Below are 18,746 nucleotides of genomic sequence, written 5' to 3'. Positions count from 1 at the left end.
TCTACTTCACAGCAGTATTCTTATGGTCAACCATTCTCCCCTTTGTTCTATCATTCTACTTTCTCCTGGTTTTCCTTCTCCCTCACTGATTGCTCTTTTTCTGTTCTTTCACTGGATATTCTTCTTTTGTTTGACTCTAATTCCCTTCTTTCTCTACTGTCTATCCCCTAGGCGTCTGCAGCCATTTCCACAAACTTAAAACCCATCCTAATGCATGGAGGCGTACATCTCCAATGCAGACATTGTCTTGGACTTCAGCCTTACATTTCCAACAAATGTTTGACGTCTTAGATGTTTCACAGGCATCTCAAATTTAACGTATTCAAAGTGGAGCCTTCATTTCTTTTCTTCTACAAATCTTTTGGTTTTTCCTGTATGCTATCATTTACTTAGAGGCCCAGAGGTATGGTTAATTTTCTTCCTTTCTCTCAACCACTCTTCCTATCTCTTCACGTAAACTTCAGCATGACCTATTAATTGTATCTTCAAAATAAATCCTGATTCCTTGCACTTCTTTCATATCCTCTGCCACCCCTACATTTGGGTCACCATCCTCTCTTGCCTGCATTACATCACAACCATACAACTATCTTACTCCTTCAATTCATTTTACTAAAGACTGCAAACTATGTTCATAAAATTAAAATCCTTATGAATTTTTATGTTCACAACTCTTAAATTTTTATTGCATTTGGAATAAAATCCTTTATTCATGGTGGCCAACTAAACCATACATTATCTTGTCTAAACCTAGCTGCCTGACCTCAGCTCTGCTCTTTTACCTTGACGATCCTATCCAATTAGCACACTGGTCTTTCTGCCTTTTTTTTGAATATGCCATGTTATTTTTCATCATGTGGACTTTTTTTTTGGATGTGTTTGCACACTTTTTGGGAATGCTTTTAATTTAGTTCTTAGTATGGCTAGCTTCTGTCTTTTATAAATGTTCTCTGAGTAACTAGCATTATCATTCATTCAGTTATGTGAGACATAATTGTGAGTATCATCTTTAAACATTTTTTCTTAGATCTCTCAGATCCAGTCAAGGATAAGGCCATTTTGATTTTACTTTCTAAATATTTCTTGACTCTATTCTTTTCTCTCTCACTGCCACTATCTCATCAGCTTTGTCTTAAATGACTAAAATCTCCTGTTTTATTTCCACAGTTGTGGAGAAAAGACCACAGACTAACAATTGAAAGATATTTTTATTGTTTATGAGAAATGTATTGTAAGATGAAAGTAGGGAGAGTAATCATAAGCCAGGGGCTGAGACCACCTCATACCAGATTCTTCACATATCAAAATCATACACTTCCTTTTGATAAGAGTTTCACCAGAGCATTCCTTTAAGAATTTTCCAGTAGATAGCAGGGGAGGAGAGTGTGCATGATACTCAGGTAGTGATGACAACACATTTGATTTCCAGAAGGAAAGACGGATATTATAGACATAAATTAGCAAACTTAAAAAACGATATTTGACAAGTTCTATAATGGAGTAATAATACTTGTATAGAGAGTAAATTTCTACAGGGTCAGAGAGTTTGTCCAGAAGAGTAAAAGATCAAGATGTCTTTATTCGTTGAGGTTTTAACCTTTAGAATACCTGACATGAAGTTCTGTGGATGTGGAGGGATGAACTGCAGCACCAGCATCCACCAGCCATTCCACTGTCCACCACGCAGCCATTGTAATCTTCTCAAATCAGAAAAAAAAACACCACCACCTTCATCATCACAACAACAACAATATGAATACAACACACTTTTACCAAAATCTCATCAATGGGTCAACATTATCTGTAGGATACAACACCAAAATTCTTAACAGAACTCTAAGACCTGCCTGCATCTGAAGCCTCACCTTACAAAATTCTCCTCTTTAACCCCTGTTCCTAGCTGTACTAAGCTTTTAGTTCTTCAAATTCAACAAACTTCTTTTAGCTCCTTAGCTCCACTCAAGGAACATTCTGCCTCTTCCCCCTGAAGTGTTCTTTCCTCACCTCTTCCACTAATTAATTCCCATTTATCATTAAAATCTTAGTTCAAGGCCACTCCTACCTGGATGTTTACCCAGCACAAGGTCAGTTCCCCCTATTATTGTGATGACTGTACTTTCCTTTTTGGCACTCATCACAGTTTCATGTCTGTTGTGCCTAGTTCCAAAACGGTGTCTGTCACATATTATGTAAGAGATTAATAATATTTTTATAAAGTGAATTGAGATAATTAAGGGGAGAAAGAAAAACTATATCAATATTTTAAGTGGAGATTGATATTGAAGGTTGTTGATTTAAAAGTCATAAAAGTAATTGGGAAGTCAAATACTTTGGCAATACTCCATGATGTTTTCCAGATTCGTAAGCCATATCCATTGCTGTTGAATTGTTTCTGTGTCATAGCCGCTCTACAGGACAGAGTAGAACCACCCCACAGGGTTTCTAAGGCTGAAATCTTTACAGTAGCTAACTGCCGTATGTTTTCCCATGGAGTAGCTGGTGGATTTGAAGCACCACCCTTGTTTAGCAGCCAAGTGCGTAACCACTTTGCCACCAGGACTCTTTTTTAATGACATAACATCAACTGATTTTTTGGTAAGCTCTGCCCTAAATAAATTAACCAAGTATTCTTAAAAAAAAGAAAACTGGGAAAACGATGTCATACTGGTCTGGTTATATTTGAAATTCATATTTACTATTTTCTTAGAGTTTTTTTTCATATTTTTGTAATGTAATGACTTGCTAAAAGTTTCTTGCTTTAGATACTTCATTTTATCTATAGAACTAATTCTGCTGGTGAAACTAAACCATTTCCTGTCATGTCGATTCTGACTAATGGTGATCCCTTATATGTCAGGGTAGAACTGTGCTCCTTAAGGTTCTCAGTGACTGATTTTTCAGTAATAGATCACCAAGGATTTCTTCCAAGGCAACTCTGGGTAGATTTAACCTCCAATCTTTTAATTAGCAGCCCAATGCATTAACTGTTTGAAAGAACTGTTTTTTTTTTTTTCTTCATGGAAAGGATTGTAACTGTGTTGAAATATATCCATAATTAGACTTTCATTTACAAGTCAAAACCTAGCCAATAAACTTATAATCTTAGATGGTTGTGGCATTAACTCAGTGCATGGTCCAGAGTAAACTTAAGAAATTATGGCCATTTATATAATTGTGAATATTAGTATCATCATTATTATCATTCAATTTCTAAGTGCACATAGATGCTAGACTAAAATATAATAAAAGCTTTCAAAAACACACTTATTTCTAATAAACAAAACCAAAGAGGTCACTTTCTGTGGCATAAAGAAGAAATCGATACAGTTTTTGCAAAAGATAGAAAAATTCCTAATCTTTTAAACCAATCTAAAAATATTTATATTTTGTTCTTGTGGATATCTCAACATAAATTCCCTCTTCCACTTTAAAAGTGACTGGGAAAAAATTTTAAGGTCTTACTCAAGAATAGTTTGAGTCTCATTTTTCCTTCTGTTTTGCATACCCTTGTAAGTGTCTGAAAAACAGCAACAACAACAACAAAAACACAGCTAGGTATAAGATAAAAAAAATGTAGATATAACAGACGTAGTTTACAATCCATTGCCAAAAATCATAAAGATTTAGAAGAAATTATTTAAGAGGTCCAGTAAAAACAATACTAAAAAAAGAAAGAAAAAAAAAAAACAGCAGGGAAAAGTGATATCTTAAAAGACCTTTAAAGGTGCTTCTACTGAAATTGAACAGATGGATACACAGTACACAGTCTGTTTGCTCTTTTTGTTCTTGAACATAAACTCTTGGAACAACAACAAAAAAAAAAACAGAGAGAAAAAAGTATGGTTGAGAACTACCCACATAATGTGTATTGAACGGTATGAGGTAAAAAAAAGCACTAAGTTTAAACTAGAATAAAAGGTAATATTTATTATTTCCTCATAATTTCATATCTGCCAAATGTAACTCACTATTTTTTCCTTGATAGTTTCATAAAAAAATTTTTTTTGAAATGATTCTTATTTTTTTTAAAATGATTCTTAATTCAACCAATGAGCATTTATGGGACACTTCTCTGAACCTCAGTTTCTCCATTTGTAAAATGAAAAATAATATCTACCCTTTTAGTTTGTTGTGAGTATTAAATGAGAACCAGTTTATATGATACTGTTTCTGGTTTACTCATATTTCCTGATCTCCTTGGTAACTTCTCAATACTGAGGGACGGCGAGCAGATAATCTCCCAAAGTCTAACTCAAAAAAGAAAAAAAGAAACAAAGACCAATCCCAAAGCATTGGAATTGGAGCAGAAAAAGATTTCACTTGTTTGAAATTTTGCCAGTTTCATCCTGGGTACAATGGGCTGAGGATTTGTGAGATCCTCACGACTGCACCAATAAGCAGCATTGTGATAAACAGAGAAAAGACTGAAGTTGTCAACGATTTCACTTTACTTGGATCCACAATCAACACCCATGGAAACAACAGTCAAGAAATCAAGTGACATACTGCATTAGGCAAATCTGCAGCAAAAAATCTCTTTAATGTGTTGAACAGCAAAGATATCACTTTGAGGACTAAGGTGTGACTGACCCAACCCATGATATTTTCAATCACCTCGTATGCATACAAAACCAGAACAATGAATAAGAAAGACTGAAGAAGAATTGAGTCTTCGAATTATGGTGTTAGCAAAGAATACTGAATATACCACGGACTGCAAGAAGAACAAACAAGTCTGCCTTAAAAGAAGTGTAACCTGAGTGCTCCTTGGAGATGAGGATGATGAGACTTTGTCTCATGTCCCTTGGACATGTTATGAGGAGGGACCAGTCCCTAGAGAAGGACATCGTGCTTGGTAAAGTAGAGGTTCAACGGAAAAAGAGGAAGACCCTCAAGGAGATGGACTGACACAGTGGCTGCAACAATGGACTCAAACAACAATTGGTGAAGGATTGGGCACTATTTTGTTCTGTTGTACATAGGGTCACTATGAATCAAAACCAACTTGATAGCACCCAACAAAACACAACAACACGGTAGGATGATCTCTTCTGACAACATGTTCAAAATATGTAAGACGCAGTCTCACCATCCTTGCTTCTAAGAAATATTCTGGTTGTACTTCTTCCAAGAGAGATTTGTTCATTCTTTTGGCAGTCAATGGTATACTCAATATTCTTTGCCAACACCACAATTCAAAGGTGTCTAGTTTTTACTGGGTCTTCCTTGTTCATTTCACATGCATATGATGTGATCGAAAATACCATGGTTTGGATCAGGCGCACCTTAGTCTTCAAGGTGTGCGATACGTCTTTTGATTTCTTGACTGCTGCTTCCATGGGTGTTGATTGTGGATCCAAGTAAAATGAAATCCTTGACAACTTTAATCCTTTCTCCATTTATCATGATGTGGCTTATTGGTTCTGTTGTGAAGTTGTTTTTTTTTTTTCTTTTTATTTTACTTTAGATGAAAGCTTACAGAGCGAACTAGTTTCTCATCAAACGGTTAGTACACACATTGTTCTATGACATTGGTTAACAAATCCATGACATATCAACATTCTCCGTTCTCAACCCTGGGTTCCCTATTGCCAGCTTTTCTGTTGTCTCCTGCCTTCCAATGCCTGCCCCAGGGCTGGTGCACCCCTTTAGTCTTGTTTTTTTCCATAGGCCTGCTCAACCTTTGGCTGAAAGGTGAACCTCAGGAGTGACCACATTACTGAGCTGAAAGGGTGTCCGGGGCCATACTGTCAGTGTTTCTCCATTCTCTGTCAGGCCAGCAAGTCTAGTCTTTCTTTCTTAGTTAGAATTTTGTTCTACGTTTTTCTCCAGCTCTGTCCAGGACCTTCTATTGTGATCCCATTCAGAGCAGTCAATGGTGGTAGCTGGGCACCATCCTGCTGTTCTGGACTCAGTCTGGTGGAACCCGTGGTAGATGTGGTTCATTAGTCCTTTGGACTAATTATTCCCTTTTATCTTTAGTTTTCTTCAATCTTCGTTGCTCCTGAAGGGGTAAGACCAGTGGAGTATCCTAGATGGCCACTCACAGACTTTTGAGACCCCAGATGCTACTTACTAAGGTAGAATGTAGAACATACTCTTTATAAACTATGTTATGCCAATTGAGCCACGTGTTCCCCAAGATCATGGTCCCCCCATTTGTGAGGATTTTTGTTTTCTTTATGTTGAGGTGTAACCCATATTGAAAGCTGTGGTCTTTGATCTTCATTAGTAGGTGCTTCAAGTCCTCTTCACTTTCAGCAAGGAAGGTTGTGTCATCTGCATAATGCAGGTTGTTGATAAGTCTTCCTCCAATCCTGATGCCCCGTTCTTCATATAGTCCAGTTTCTTGGATTATTTGCTCCATGTACAGGTTGAATAGGTATGGTGAAAGAATACAACCTTGACACACACCTTTCCTGACTTTAAACCACTCAGTATCCCCTTGTTCTGTCTGAACAACTGCCTCTTGATCTATGTACAGGTTCCTCATGAGCACAATTAAGCATTCTGGAATTCCCATTCTGTGCAATGTTATCCATAATTTGTTATAATCCACACAGTTGAATGCCTTTGCATAGTCAATAAAACACAGGTGAACATCTTTCTGGTATTCTCTGCATTTAACCAGGACCCATCTGACATCAGCAATGATATCCCTGGTTCCACGTCCTCTTCTGAATCTGGCCTGAATTTCCGGTAGTTCCCTGTCAATATACTGCTGCAGCCGCTTTTGAATGATCTTCAGCAAAATTTTGCTTGCATGTGATATTAACAATATTGTTTGATAATTTCTGCATTTGGTTGGATCTCTTTTCTTGGGAACAGGTATAAATATGGATCTCTTCCAGTCAGTTGGCTAGGTAGCTGTCTTCCAAATTTCTTGTCATAGACAAATGAGCACTTCTAGCACTGCATCCGTTTGTTGTAACATCTCAAATAATATTCCGTCAATTCCTGGAGCCTTGTTTTTCAACAATGCCTTCAGAGCAGCTTGGACTTTTTCCTTCAGTACTATCGGTTCCTGACCATATACTACCTCTTGAAATAGTTGAACATTGACTAATTCTTTTTGGTATAATGACTCTGTGTATTCTTTCCATCTTTTAATGCTTCCTGTGTCATTTAATATTTTCCCTACAGAATCCTTCACTATTGCAACTCGAGGCTTGAATTTTTTCTTCAGTTCTTTCAGCTTGAGAAACACTGAGCATGTTCTCGCCTTTTGGTTTTCTATCTCCAGCTTTTTGTACATGTCATTATAATACTATGTCTTCTGGAGCCGCCCTTTGAAATCTTCAGTTCAGTTCTCTTGCTTCATCAATTCTTCCTTTTGCTTTAGCTGCTCGATGTTCAGGAGCAAGTTTCAGAGTCTCCTCTGACATCTATCTTGGTCTTTTCTTTCTTTCCTTTCTTTTCAATGACCTTTTGGATTTTTCATGTAAGATGTCCTTGATGTCATTCCGTAATTCATCTGTTCTTCTGTCATTGGTGTTGAACGCATCAAATCTATTCTTGAGGTGGTCTTTAAACTCAGGTGGAATATACTCAATGTTGTACTTTGGCTCTTGTGGACTTGCTCTCATTTTCTTCAGTTTCAGCTTGAACTTGCATAGGAGCAATTGGTGTTCTGTTCTATAGTCAGCTCCTGGTCTTTTTCTGACTGATGATATTGAGCTTTTCCATTGTCTCTTTCCACAGATGTAGTCAATTTGATTTTTGTGTATTCCATCTGGTGAGGTCTATGTGTACAGTCACTGTTTATGTTGGTGAAAAAAAGGAAGAAGTCATTGATCTTGCAAAATTCTATCATTCTATCTCTGACATTGTTTCTATCACCAAGGCCATGTTTTCCAACTATAGATCCTTCTTCTTTATTTCCAGCTTTCACATTCCAATCATGAGTAAAGTTTTCACTGGCTAATTCTTTTCAGAAGTAGACTGCCAGGTTCTTCTTTCTAGTCTGTCTTAGTCTGGAAGCTCAGCGGAAACCTGTCCTCCATGCGTGACCCTGCCGGTATCTGAATACCAGTGGCATAGCTTCCAGCATCACAGAAACATGCAGGTCCTCAGAGTATGCCAAACTGACAGACACATGAGAGGGCTGAAAGCTAGTTGACAGCAAGTCCCTGTATTGAATTTAGTGTTGTTTATAATTCAGTTTTGAGTTCTAGGATCTGTAGTAATGTCTCTATCAGAAACTTCAGCCTCAGCTTTGTTTATTATGGTCAGGTATCCTGTGAGTGATATAAGTTTGCAAGTGAAGATTAAGTAAATTTGTACGTTACAATGAAAACCCACATCAATCAATTCAACGCATACTTTTAAGTGCACAGTACACTTTTGTTGTTATGTGCCATTCAGTTGGTTCTGACTCATAGTGACCCTATGTACAACAGAAGGAAACACTGCCCAGTCCTGCACTATCCTCACTATTGTCGTTATACTTGAGCCCATTGTTGCAGTCACCGTGTCAATCCATCTCATTGAGGGTCTTCCTCTTTTTCAACTAACCCTCTACTTTACCAAGCTTGATGTCTTTCTCCAGGGACTGATCCCTCTTGATAACATGTCCAAAATATACGAGACGTAGTCTTGCCATCCTTGTTTCTAAGGAACATTCTGGTTGTACTTCTTCCAAGACAAATTTGTTTGTTCTTTTGGCAGTCCATGGTGTATTCAATATTCTTCTCCAACACCACAATTCAAAGGTGCCAATTCTACTTCAATCTTCCTTATTCATTATCCAGCTTTCACTTGCAAGTACTCTTTTAGGTGCTTTGAAACATGTTACCCATATTAAGGATAAAGATAACTGGAAAAGTTACATATGAATATATGGTGTGATGGTTAAGATTGTGCCTCAACTTGGCTGGGCCATGATTCTCAGTGTTTGGCAGTGGTATAACATTGTGACCTCTTCCTTGTTGAGATTTGATATGTGATCACCCCCACAATGGGATCTCCTAGGAGTAGCCAGTCAGTTGAAAGGTAATATCCTTGGGCATGTGGTCTGCATCTGAATATAAGTGGACATTCTGGCTTTCGTCTGCTCTGGATCCTGCAGCTGGCTTCTGTTCATCTGCCCTCCAGTTCTTGGGACTTAAGTTAGTAGTTTACCTGCTGTCTTGCCTCTCTATCTTAGGGTTCATCAGCCTTCACAGACTGTGAGCATCAGCCCTGCTCTCCAACCTGCCAATCTTGGGTTCACCAGTCCCTGCTGCTACTTCAAACAGGAGAAGCCTCCATTGTGATTCATGGACTTGGGACATTCCAGCCTCCAGAACAACATGAGCCATTTCCCTGATATAAATCTCTCTCTCTATATATTTATAGGTCTTACTGGTTTTGCTTTTCTAGAGAACCCAGCCTAAGATATATGGTACATTAAAATACAAGAAAATAAAGTTATGTGTAATAAAGTATGAATAGTAGGTTGTTTGATTCCAAAAGAGTGACATATGCGTGTGCTGGAAGGTCTTGATATGGAGGAGAGTTTGTGAGGGAGAGAAAGGCTGGGGGCTGGGCGCTGGGTGTATTCTAAGAAAATAAAAGTATGACAAGGCTCAAAGGAATGGAAGTAAGATACCGCGTGGCAGTGAATAGATCAATTGATTAATGATGCTGGAGAACGTGGACTTCAGGGATACTAGTGGTTAAGAGCTATGGCTGCTAACCAAAATGTTGGCAGTTTGAATCAACCTTGAAAATCTATGGGGCAATTTTACTGTCTTACAGAGTTGCCCAGAATCAACTGGATGGCAAGGTTTATTTATTTATTTATTTATTTTTAAGTCCCTAGGTGGAGCCTTGGTGGCATAGTGGCTTAGAGCTTGGCTGCTGACCAAAAGGTTGGCATTTCAAGTCCACTAGATGCTCCTTGGAAACCCTAGGGGCAGTTCTGTTGTGTCCTATACGGTCACTAAAAGTCACAATTGACAGCAATGGGTTTGGTTTTTTGTTTTGTGTTTTGTTTTTAGTCTCCAGGTAAGAAGCCCTGGTGGCACACTTGTTAGGCACTCAGCTGCTCACCAAAAGGTTGGTGGTTGGAATCCACTAGGTGCTCTGTGGGAGAAAGATATGGCAGTTTCCCCATAAAGATGAGAGCCTTGGAAACCCTATGGATGGTGCTACTCTGTCCTAGAGCATCGTTATGAGTCAGCATCAACTCATCAGCAATGGGTTAGTACCTGAATGGTACAAATGGTTAACACTCTCAGCTGCTAACTGAAAGGTTGGAAATTCAAGTCCACGCAGAGATGCCTCTGAAGAAAGACCTGGCAACCTTCTTCCAAAAAGTCAGCCATTAAAAACACTATGGAGTGCAGTTGTACACCACAAAGTTGACACACAAAGAGTCATCATGAGTTGAAATCAACTAGATGGCAACTGGTTAGTGGAAAATAGCTTGAGAAATGTAGATCAGGACCAAAAACATGAGAATCCATTTCTTGTCACAATTTTTATTTTTATTTTTTTATATCAGGCTTGGTAGGCTCACACCAGCAATGTCATCTCTGAGAGTAAAGGTATCTCTAGCTATACAACATAACCATATGTTTTCACTGGAATATTTTAAGACCTAGCTATTATTCTTTATATTATATTGGTAGAGGATTAATTTATTAAGTTTTAGTGTTGGTGGTGGTGGTACATTACCTTTATTGTTTGCTGCCTCCTGCCCTCCCTGACCCCCTCCAGTAGTTTAAATGAAACTGCAGTCCACTAGCACATAGGTCTGTCAATCTTTAAATCTCTTCAGGTTTGCATGAACCTGTGTTTGTCAGTCCTCACTCCAGCTTCTATTGTCATGTTTTGAAATAATTGATTTTGATTGACAATCTGCTTACTACTTACTATTTTTATACCATTGGGGATGGAACTAATTGAACTATCCCTTGATATAACTGTCAGTCAAGTGACAACTCAAGCATCCTATAAAATTAAACAAAGCCTCTCAATCTGCCAAGAATGGATGATTATATTGTTGGTTTTGTAGAAGAAAGTTCACATATAAAATGTTTTCCTACCTTACAATGAGTATTAATATAATGTTAAAAAAAAAATTAAAATATAAAATTGCATCCAGCAAAATACCCCTTCGATGAGGGTAAAATTTTAAATTTTTTTATTTGAGAAGGAAAAACATTGCTTGGTATAAAATACTTTCTGCCATTTCCTCTAAGGGTAGCAAATCAATGAAGTAAGTAATTTGTATTCTTTTAACAAAAGCAACCAAAAAAAGTAAGAAAAATTTAAAAAGGACAAACAATTCAGTAGCACTTCACCTGAGAATTAGAATGTCTCCTTCAAAATACAGCTCCATTTTGCACAGGTTTAACTTTAGAGGTGCTACATAGAAAAAATTTGGGTGTGCCAGACCAGTTTCCTTTTTTCTCTGTTCTGGGTTCAAGTTAATTGAAAAGCCACACAAAAGAATAAGCATGATAGAAACTAAAGCACCACCTTTGTAAAGAAGCTGTCATAGGGGAATGCAGTTTGTACCAACTGAGAAGTGGGCTTCCTTATCGTGAACCTCAAATTAGATGGGCATTCCCAGCTGATAGCCTGAGCTGGGACAGGACTCTTCTGGACAGGGGCAGAGCCTTTCTCAGAAGAAAAAAGCAGTATATTTTTATCTACATATACATCACTGCCAATTGAAAGGGATGAAGTAGCTTGGCTACACGTGCCCAATATTTCCTTCCAAACTTACCAAAAAGACAAGTCATCCCACTATATCTAATGAGCGAAGAGACAGAGAAAAGACAGATTGTTATGCAAATATAGCTATTCCTCAGGAAAATAAAGCATGGAAAAATGATCTTTTCCATGCTTTTTGGTGCTTTGAAGGATAGGAAGTATAGTGTATTAAAATTAACAATTTCAGGCTGGAGGCGGGGCCAAAATGGCTGACTAGGTAGAACTACCTTGGATCCCTCTTGCAACAAAGACTTGGAAAAACGAGTGAATCGATCACATACATGACAATCTCCCAACCCTGACCATCAAACACAGAACTAAGGAGTTGACCTGAGTGACAGGGGAGCGAAAAGCCACATGGTGAAGCAGCAACTGTTTCTGGAACTGGCATCACCCACCACAGCCTTGAGCCCTCGTGGTCTCCTGGTGCAAGAGTGGTTGGGTGGATCGTGACTTACTGAGACGGGGAAAGCACAGGACTCAGTCCTATCCCCTAAACCCCTGGAGTAACCTCAGCAGAGACTCAGCCAGTGCAACCGGGCTGCACACTGATGTGGCTGACAGGAGAATGAGAACCCACGGGGAAGCAGGGACTGTTTTCAGAGCCTGCAGCCAGCATCCCAGTCAGAAAACCTTGGAGCTGGGCTTTGGACTAAGCACTAAGGAGCAGATCACAGCTTCCTGAGAGGGTGCAAGCATGGTACACAGCCCTAAACCTCTGGAGTAACCTTGGCCAGAAAACCGGCCAGCTCATGCAGGGTGCACCCTGTTCCGGCTGACGGGAGAAGGAAAAATCATGGGGAAGGAGCGACTGGATTTGGAGCCTGGAGCACAGAGTCCCAGCCAGAAAACCTTGGTTCTGGGCTTTGGACTAGGAGCGGAGAAGCTGATCATGGCTTCCTGAGATGGTGCAAGCACAGGACACAGGCCTGACCATCGGGGGCAGTCTCGACCTAGCCAGTGCACACAGGCTACACGACCCTCTGGAATCTCAGATAAAACAGTGTTCACCAAACAAGATAAGTAACTTTGCCTATATTGCCATGCTACTCTCTCCTATCTATCCGATCCCTCCCCTTCCTAATCCAGGTGGCTTCATTAACATTGAAATTTCCTGGGCCAGGGAGTGAAGTGCTCTACAGGTTTTTTTTTTTTTTTCCTAACCCATTCTCCTGGCCTGACAGAAGCAGCAATTAACAATTCTGGAGAGAAAAATCCTTCACTGACTTCCTTAAACTGGAATAATAATACACAACCAGCTCCAGCCAAGCAAAAGAGATCCACAGTCTCTGGCTTTCATCTCTACAGGGAACCAGGTGGCTATTATAATGCAAAGGCAATTCTGATAGAGATCTGACTGTAATTGTTTTAGCAAAGCAATGGAAAGAGAAATTTTGGAGGTCTGATACCTATTAAACAGAGCCCTCACTGATCCACAACAGGGAATTGAAGGCTAAAGCTCCATCCACACCACCTAGCCACCTGCTAAAGGGGTCTGAGGATAGTGATGCCTACCAATCTTTAGAGGTACAAGCACTGGGTGCCTAAGGTACAGCAGCAGAGCCCACTCACCAAAGTGCTCTGGGAATAGAGAAACTCCTGGCTCAGTGGCATGTGGGGGAAGGCTGTCAGCATCCTGCCCTCCTTGGAGTGTGACCCCCTCCTGCTACTAGAATCTGGTGAATATAACCATTACCACTACTCCTCTAAGTTAATAGGTGACAGCCTACACCACACACTAGGTGACCCACAATCACCACACCTAAGCTGATTCTATTCAAGAATAGTGAATGGACTCATAGGCTCATATATCTGATAACAGATCAAACCAGCTGGTAATAGGACATAAGTGATTCAAAGACTACAGCAATTAAGAGAGTGCAATCTAGTAGCCCATCTGGGTGTAATGAAACAAAACAAAACAAGAAGATAAGACTCAGTGAGCAAATATATAACATAAATCATTACAATGTCCTGTAGATGGCTCGGAGACAGCAGTCAATATCAAATTACATAAAGAAGCAGACCATGATTGTTTCTACAAATCCCCAAAATAAAGAATCAAACTCTTTCCCAAATGAAGATACAATCCTGGAATTGCCAGATGCAGAATATAAAAAACTAATTTACAGAATGCTTCAAGACATCAGGGATGACCTCAGAGATGAAATAAGGAAATCTACAGAAAAAGCCAGGAACACACTGATAAAGCAGTTGAAGAAATCAAAAAGATTATTCAAGAACATAGTGGAAAAATTAATAAGATGCAAGAATCCATAGAGAGACAGCATTCAGAAATCCAAAAGATTAATAGTAAAATTACAGAATTAGACAACTCAATAGGAAGTCAGAGGAGCAGAATCGAGAAATTGGAATGCACAGTGGGGGAAGTAGAGGATAAAGCAATTGACACCAGTATAGTTGAAGAAAAATCAGATAAGGGAATTAAAAAAAAAATGAAGAAACCCTAAGAATCATGTGGGACTCTATCAAGAAGAATACTTTGTGTGTGAATGGAGTTCCAGAACAGGGAGGGATAACAGAAAATACAGACAGAATAGTTGAGGATCTGTTGGTAGAAAACTTCCCTGGCATCATGAAAGATGAAAAGATATCTATCCAAGATGCTCATCGAACACCATACGAGATAGATCCCAAAAGAAAATCACCAAAGCATATTTTCATCAAACTTGCCAAAAACAAAGGTAAAGAGAAAATTTTAAAAGCACCCAGGGATAAACAAAAAGTCACCTACAAAGAAGAACCAATAAGAATAAGTTCAAACTACTCAGCAGAAACCATGCAGGCAAGAAGACAATGGGATGACATATATAGAGCACTGAAGGAGAAAAACTGCTAGCCAAGAATCTTATATCCAGCAAAACTCTCTCTCAAATATGAAGGTGAAATTAAGACATTTACTGTTAAACATAAGCTTAGAGAATTTGCAAAAACCAAACCAAAGCTACAAGAATTACTAAAGGAAATTCTTTGGGCAGAAAATCAATAATATCAGATACCAACACAACACAAGGTCACAGAACAGAACATCCTGATATAAACTCAAATAGGGAAATCACAAAAACAAAATAAGATTAATTTAAAAAAGAAAAAAATGCTCAAAACAGGGAATCATTAAACAGAAAAGGTTACAATAATCAAAAAAGAGGGACTAAATACAGGAGGCATAGATCTTCCATATGGAGAGGAAAACTGGCAACATAGAATGATAAAAGTTAGGTTTTTACTTAGAAAAATGGGGGTAAATATTAAGGTAACCACAAAGAGGTCTAACAATTCCATACTTCAAAATAAAAACCAAGAAAAGAATAATGACTCAGCAAAAATAAATTAAACTACTATGAAAACAAGGAACACACAATTTACAAAGAATAACTTCTGAACACAAAAAAGAAGAAAAACGAAATTTTCAACAACACACAAAAAAAGGCATCAAAATGACAGCACTAAACTCATACTTACCTACAATTATGCTGAATGTAAATGGACTAAATGCACCAATAAAAAGACAGAGAGTCTCAAACTGGATTAAAAAAACACTAGCTGTCTATATGCTCCCTACAAGAGACACACCTTAGAGACACAAATAAACTGAAACTTAAAGGATGGAAAAAAATATATCAAGCAAAAAACAATAAAAAAAGAGCAGGAGTGGGCATATTAATTTCTGACAAAATAGACTTTAAAGTTAAATCCACCACAAAGGATAAAGAAGGACACTACATAATGATTAAAGGCACAATTGCCGAGAAAGATATAACCGTATTAAATATTTATGCACCCAATGACCGGGCTGCAAGATAGATAAAATAAACTTTAACAGAATTGAAAAGTGAGATGCCTCCACAATTATAGTAGGAGACTTCAACACACCACTTTCGGTGAGGGATAGGACTTCCATTAAGAAGCTCAATAGAGACATGGAAGATCTAATAGCTGCAATCAACCAACTTGACCACATAGACTTATACAGAACACTCCACCCAACAGCTGCAAAGTACACTTCTTTTTTCTAGTGCATATGGAACATTCTCTAGAATAGATCACATATTAGGTCATAAAACAAACCTTTGCAGAGTGCAAAACACCGAAATATTACAAAGTATTTTCTCAGACCATAAGGCCATAAAAGTAGAAATCAATAACAGAAAAATCAGGGAAAAGAAATCAAATACCTGGAAACTGAACAATATCCTGCTCAAAAAAGACTGGGTTATAGAAGACATTAAGGAGGGAATAAAGAAATTCATAGAATGCAAAGATACTGAAAACACTTCCTATCAAAACCTCTGGGACAGCGAAAGCAGTGCTCAGAGGTCAATTTATATTGATAAATGCACACATACATAAAGAAGAAAGAGCCAAAATCAGAGAACTGTCCCAACAACTTGAACAAATAGAAAGCAAGCAACAAAAGAATCTGCCAGGCACCTGCAGAAAACAAAGAAAAATTAGAGCAGAATTAAACGAATTAGAGAACAGAAGAACAATCAAAAGAATTAACAAAGCCAAAAGTTGGTTCTTTGAAAAAATTAACAAAATTGATAAACCATTGGCCAGACTAACTAAAGAAATACAGGAAAGGAAACAAACAACCCAGATAAGAAACGAGATGGGCCACATCACAAGAGATCCAACTGAAATTAAAAGAATCATATCAGATTATTACGAAAAATTGTACTCTAACAAACTTGCAAACCTAGAAGAAATGGGATGAATTCCTAGAAACACACTACCTAACTAAACTAACACAATCAGAAGTAGAACAACTAAACAGACCCATAACCAAAAAAGTGATTGAAAAGGTAATCAAAAAACTCCCAACAAAAAAAAGCCCTGGCCCAGACGACTTCACTGCAGAGTTCTACTCAACTTTCAGAGAAGAGTTAACACCACTACTACTAAAGGTATTTCAAAGCATAGAAAATGATGGAATACTACCTAACCAATTCTATGAAGCCACCATATCCCTGATACCAAAACCAGGTAAAGACATCACAAAAAAAGAAAATTATAGTCCTATGTCCCTCATGACCATAGATGCAAAAATCCTCAATAAAATTCTAGCCAATAGAATTCAACAACATATCAAAAAAATAATCCACCATGACCAAGTGGGATTTATACCAGGTATGCAAGAAAAAAAAAAAAAAAACGTTTTTTTTCTTTTTTTATGCAAGGTTGGTTCAATATTAGAAAAACCGTTAATGTAATCCACCATATAAATATAACAAAAGACAAAAACCACATGATCTTATCAATTGATGCAGAAAAGGCATTTGACAAAGTCCAACACCCATTCATGATAAAAACCTCAGCAAAATAAGATAGAAGGAAAATTCCTCAACATAATAAAGGGCATCTATATAAAGCCAACAGCCAAAGTCACTCTAAATGGAGAGAGCCTGAAAGCATTTCCCTTGAGAACAGGAACCAGACAAGGATGCCCTTTATCACCGCTCTTATTCAACATTGTGCTAGAGGTCCTAGCCAGAGCAATTAGGCTAGACAAAGAAATAAAGGGCATCTGGACTGGCAAGGAGGAAGTAAAATTATCTCTATTTGCAGATGACATGATCTTATACACAGAAAACCCTAAGGAATCCTCCAGAAAACTACTGAAACTAATAGAAGAGTTTGGCAGAGTTTCAGGTTACAAGACAAACATACAAAAAACAGTTGGATTCCTCTACATCAACAAAAAGAACATTGAAGAGGAAATAACCAAATCAATACCATTCACAGTAGCCCCCAAGAAGATAAGATACTTAGGAATAAATCTTACCAGGGGCATAAAAGACCTATACAAAGAAAACTACAAGGTACTACGGCAAGAAACAAAAAGGGACCTACATAAGTGGAAAAACATACCTTGCTCATGGATAGGAAGACTTAACATTATTAAAATGTCTGTTCTACCAAAAGCCATCTATATACACAATGCACTTCCGATCCAAATTCCAACTACGTTTTTTCATGTGATGGAGAAAGAAATCACCAACTTCATATGGAAGGGAAAGCAGCCCCGGATAAGTAAAGCATTACTGAAAAAGAAGAACAAAGTAGGATGCCTCACTCTACCTGATTTTAGAACATATTATACAGCCACAGTAGTCAAATAGCCTGGTACTGATACAACAACAGACACACAGACCAATGGAACAGAATTGAGAACTCAGATATAAATCCAATCACATATGAGCAGCTGATATTTGACAAAGGCCCAGTGTCAGTCGATTGGGGAAAAGATAGTCTTTTTAACAAATGGTGCTGGCGTAACTGGATATCCATCTGCAAAAAAATGAAATAGGACCCATACCTCACACCATGCACAAAAACTAACTCCAAATATATCAAAGATCTAAACATAAAGTCTAAAACGATAAAGATCATGGAGGAAAAAATAGGGATGATGTTAGAAGCACTAATACAAGGCATAAACAGAATACAAAACATTACCATAAATGACGAAGAGAAACCAAATGACTAGGAGCTCCTAAAAATCAAACACCTATGCTCATCTAAAGACTTCACCAAAAGAGTAAAAAGACCACCTACAGATTGGGAAAAAGTTTTCAGGTATGACCAGTGCCTAATCTCCAAAATCTACATGATTCTAAAACTGAACCACAAAAAGACAAACAACCCAATTAAAAATTGGGCAAAGGATAAGAACAGACACTTCACTAAAGAAGACATTCAGGCAGCTAACAGATACATGAGGAAATGCTCTCGATCATTAGCCATTAGAGAAATGCAAATTAAAACTACAATGAGATTTCATCTCACTCCAACAAGGCTGGCATTAATCCAAAAAACACAAAGTAATAAATGTTGGAGAGGCTGTGGACAGATTGGAATACTTATACACTGCTGGTGGGAATGTAAAATGGTACAACCACTTTGGAAATCGGTTTGGCATTTCCTTAAAAAGTTAGAAATAGAACTACTACATGACCCAGCAATCCCACTCCTCCGAATATATCCTAGAGAAATAAGAGCCTTTACATGAACAGATATAT

Source organism: Loxodonta africana, chromosome 3 (genome assembly GCF_030014295.1).
Source record: "Loxodonta africana isolate mLoxAfr1 chromosome 3, mLoxAfr1.hap2, whole genome shotgun sequence".
Classification (NCBI taxonomy): domain Eukaryota; kingdom Metazoa; phylum Chordata; class Mammalia; order Proboscidea; family Elephantidae; genus Loxodonta; species Loxodonta africana.
The sequence above is the reverse complement of the archived record's forward strand: the minus strand, read 5'-3'. Positions refer to the sequence as shown.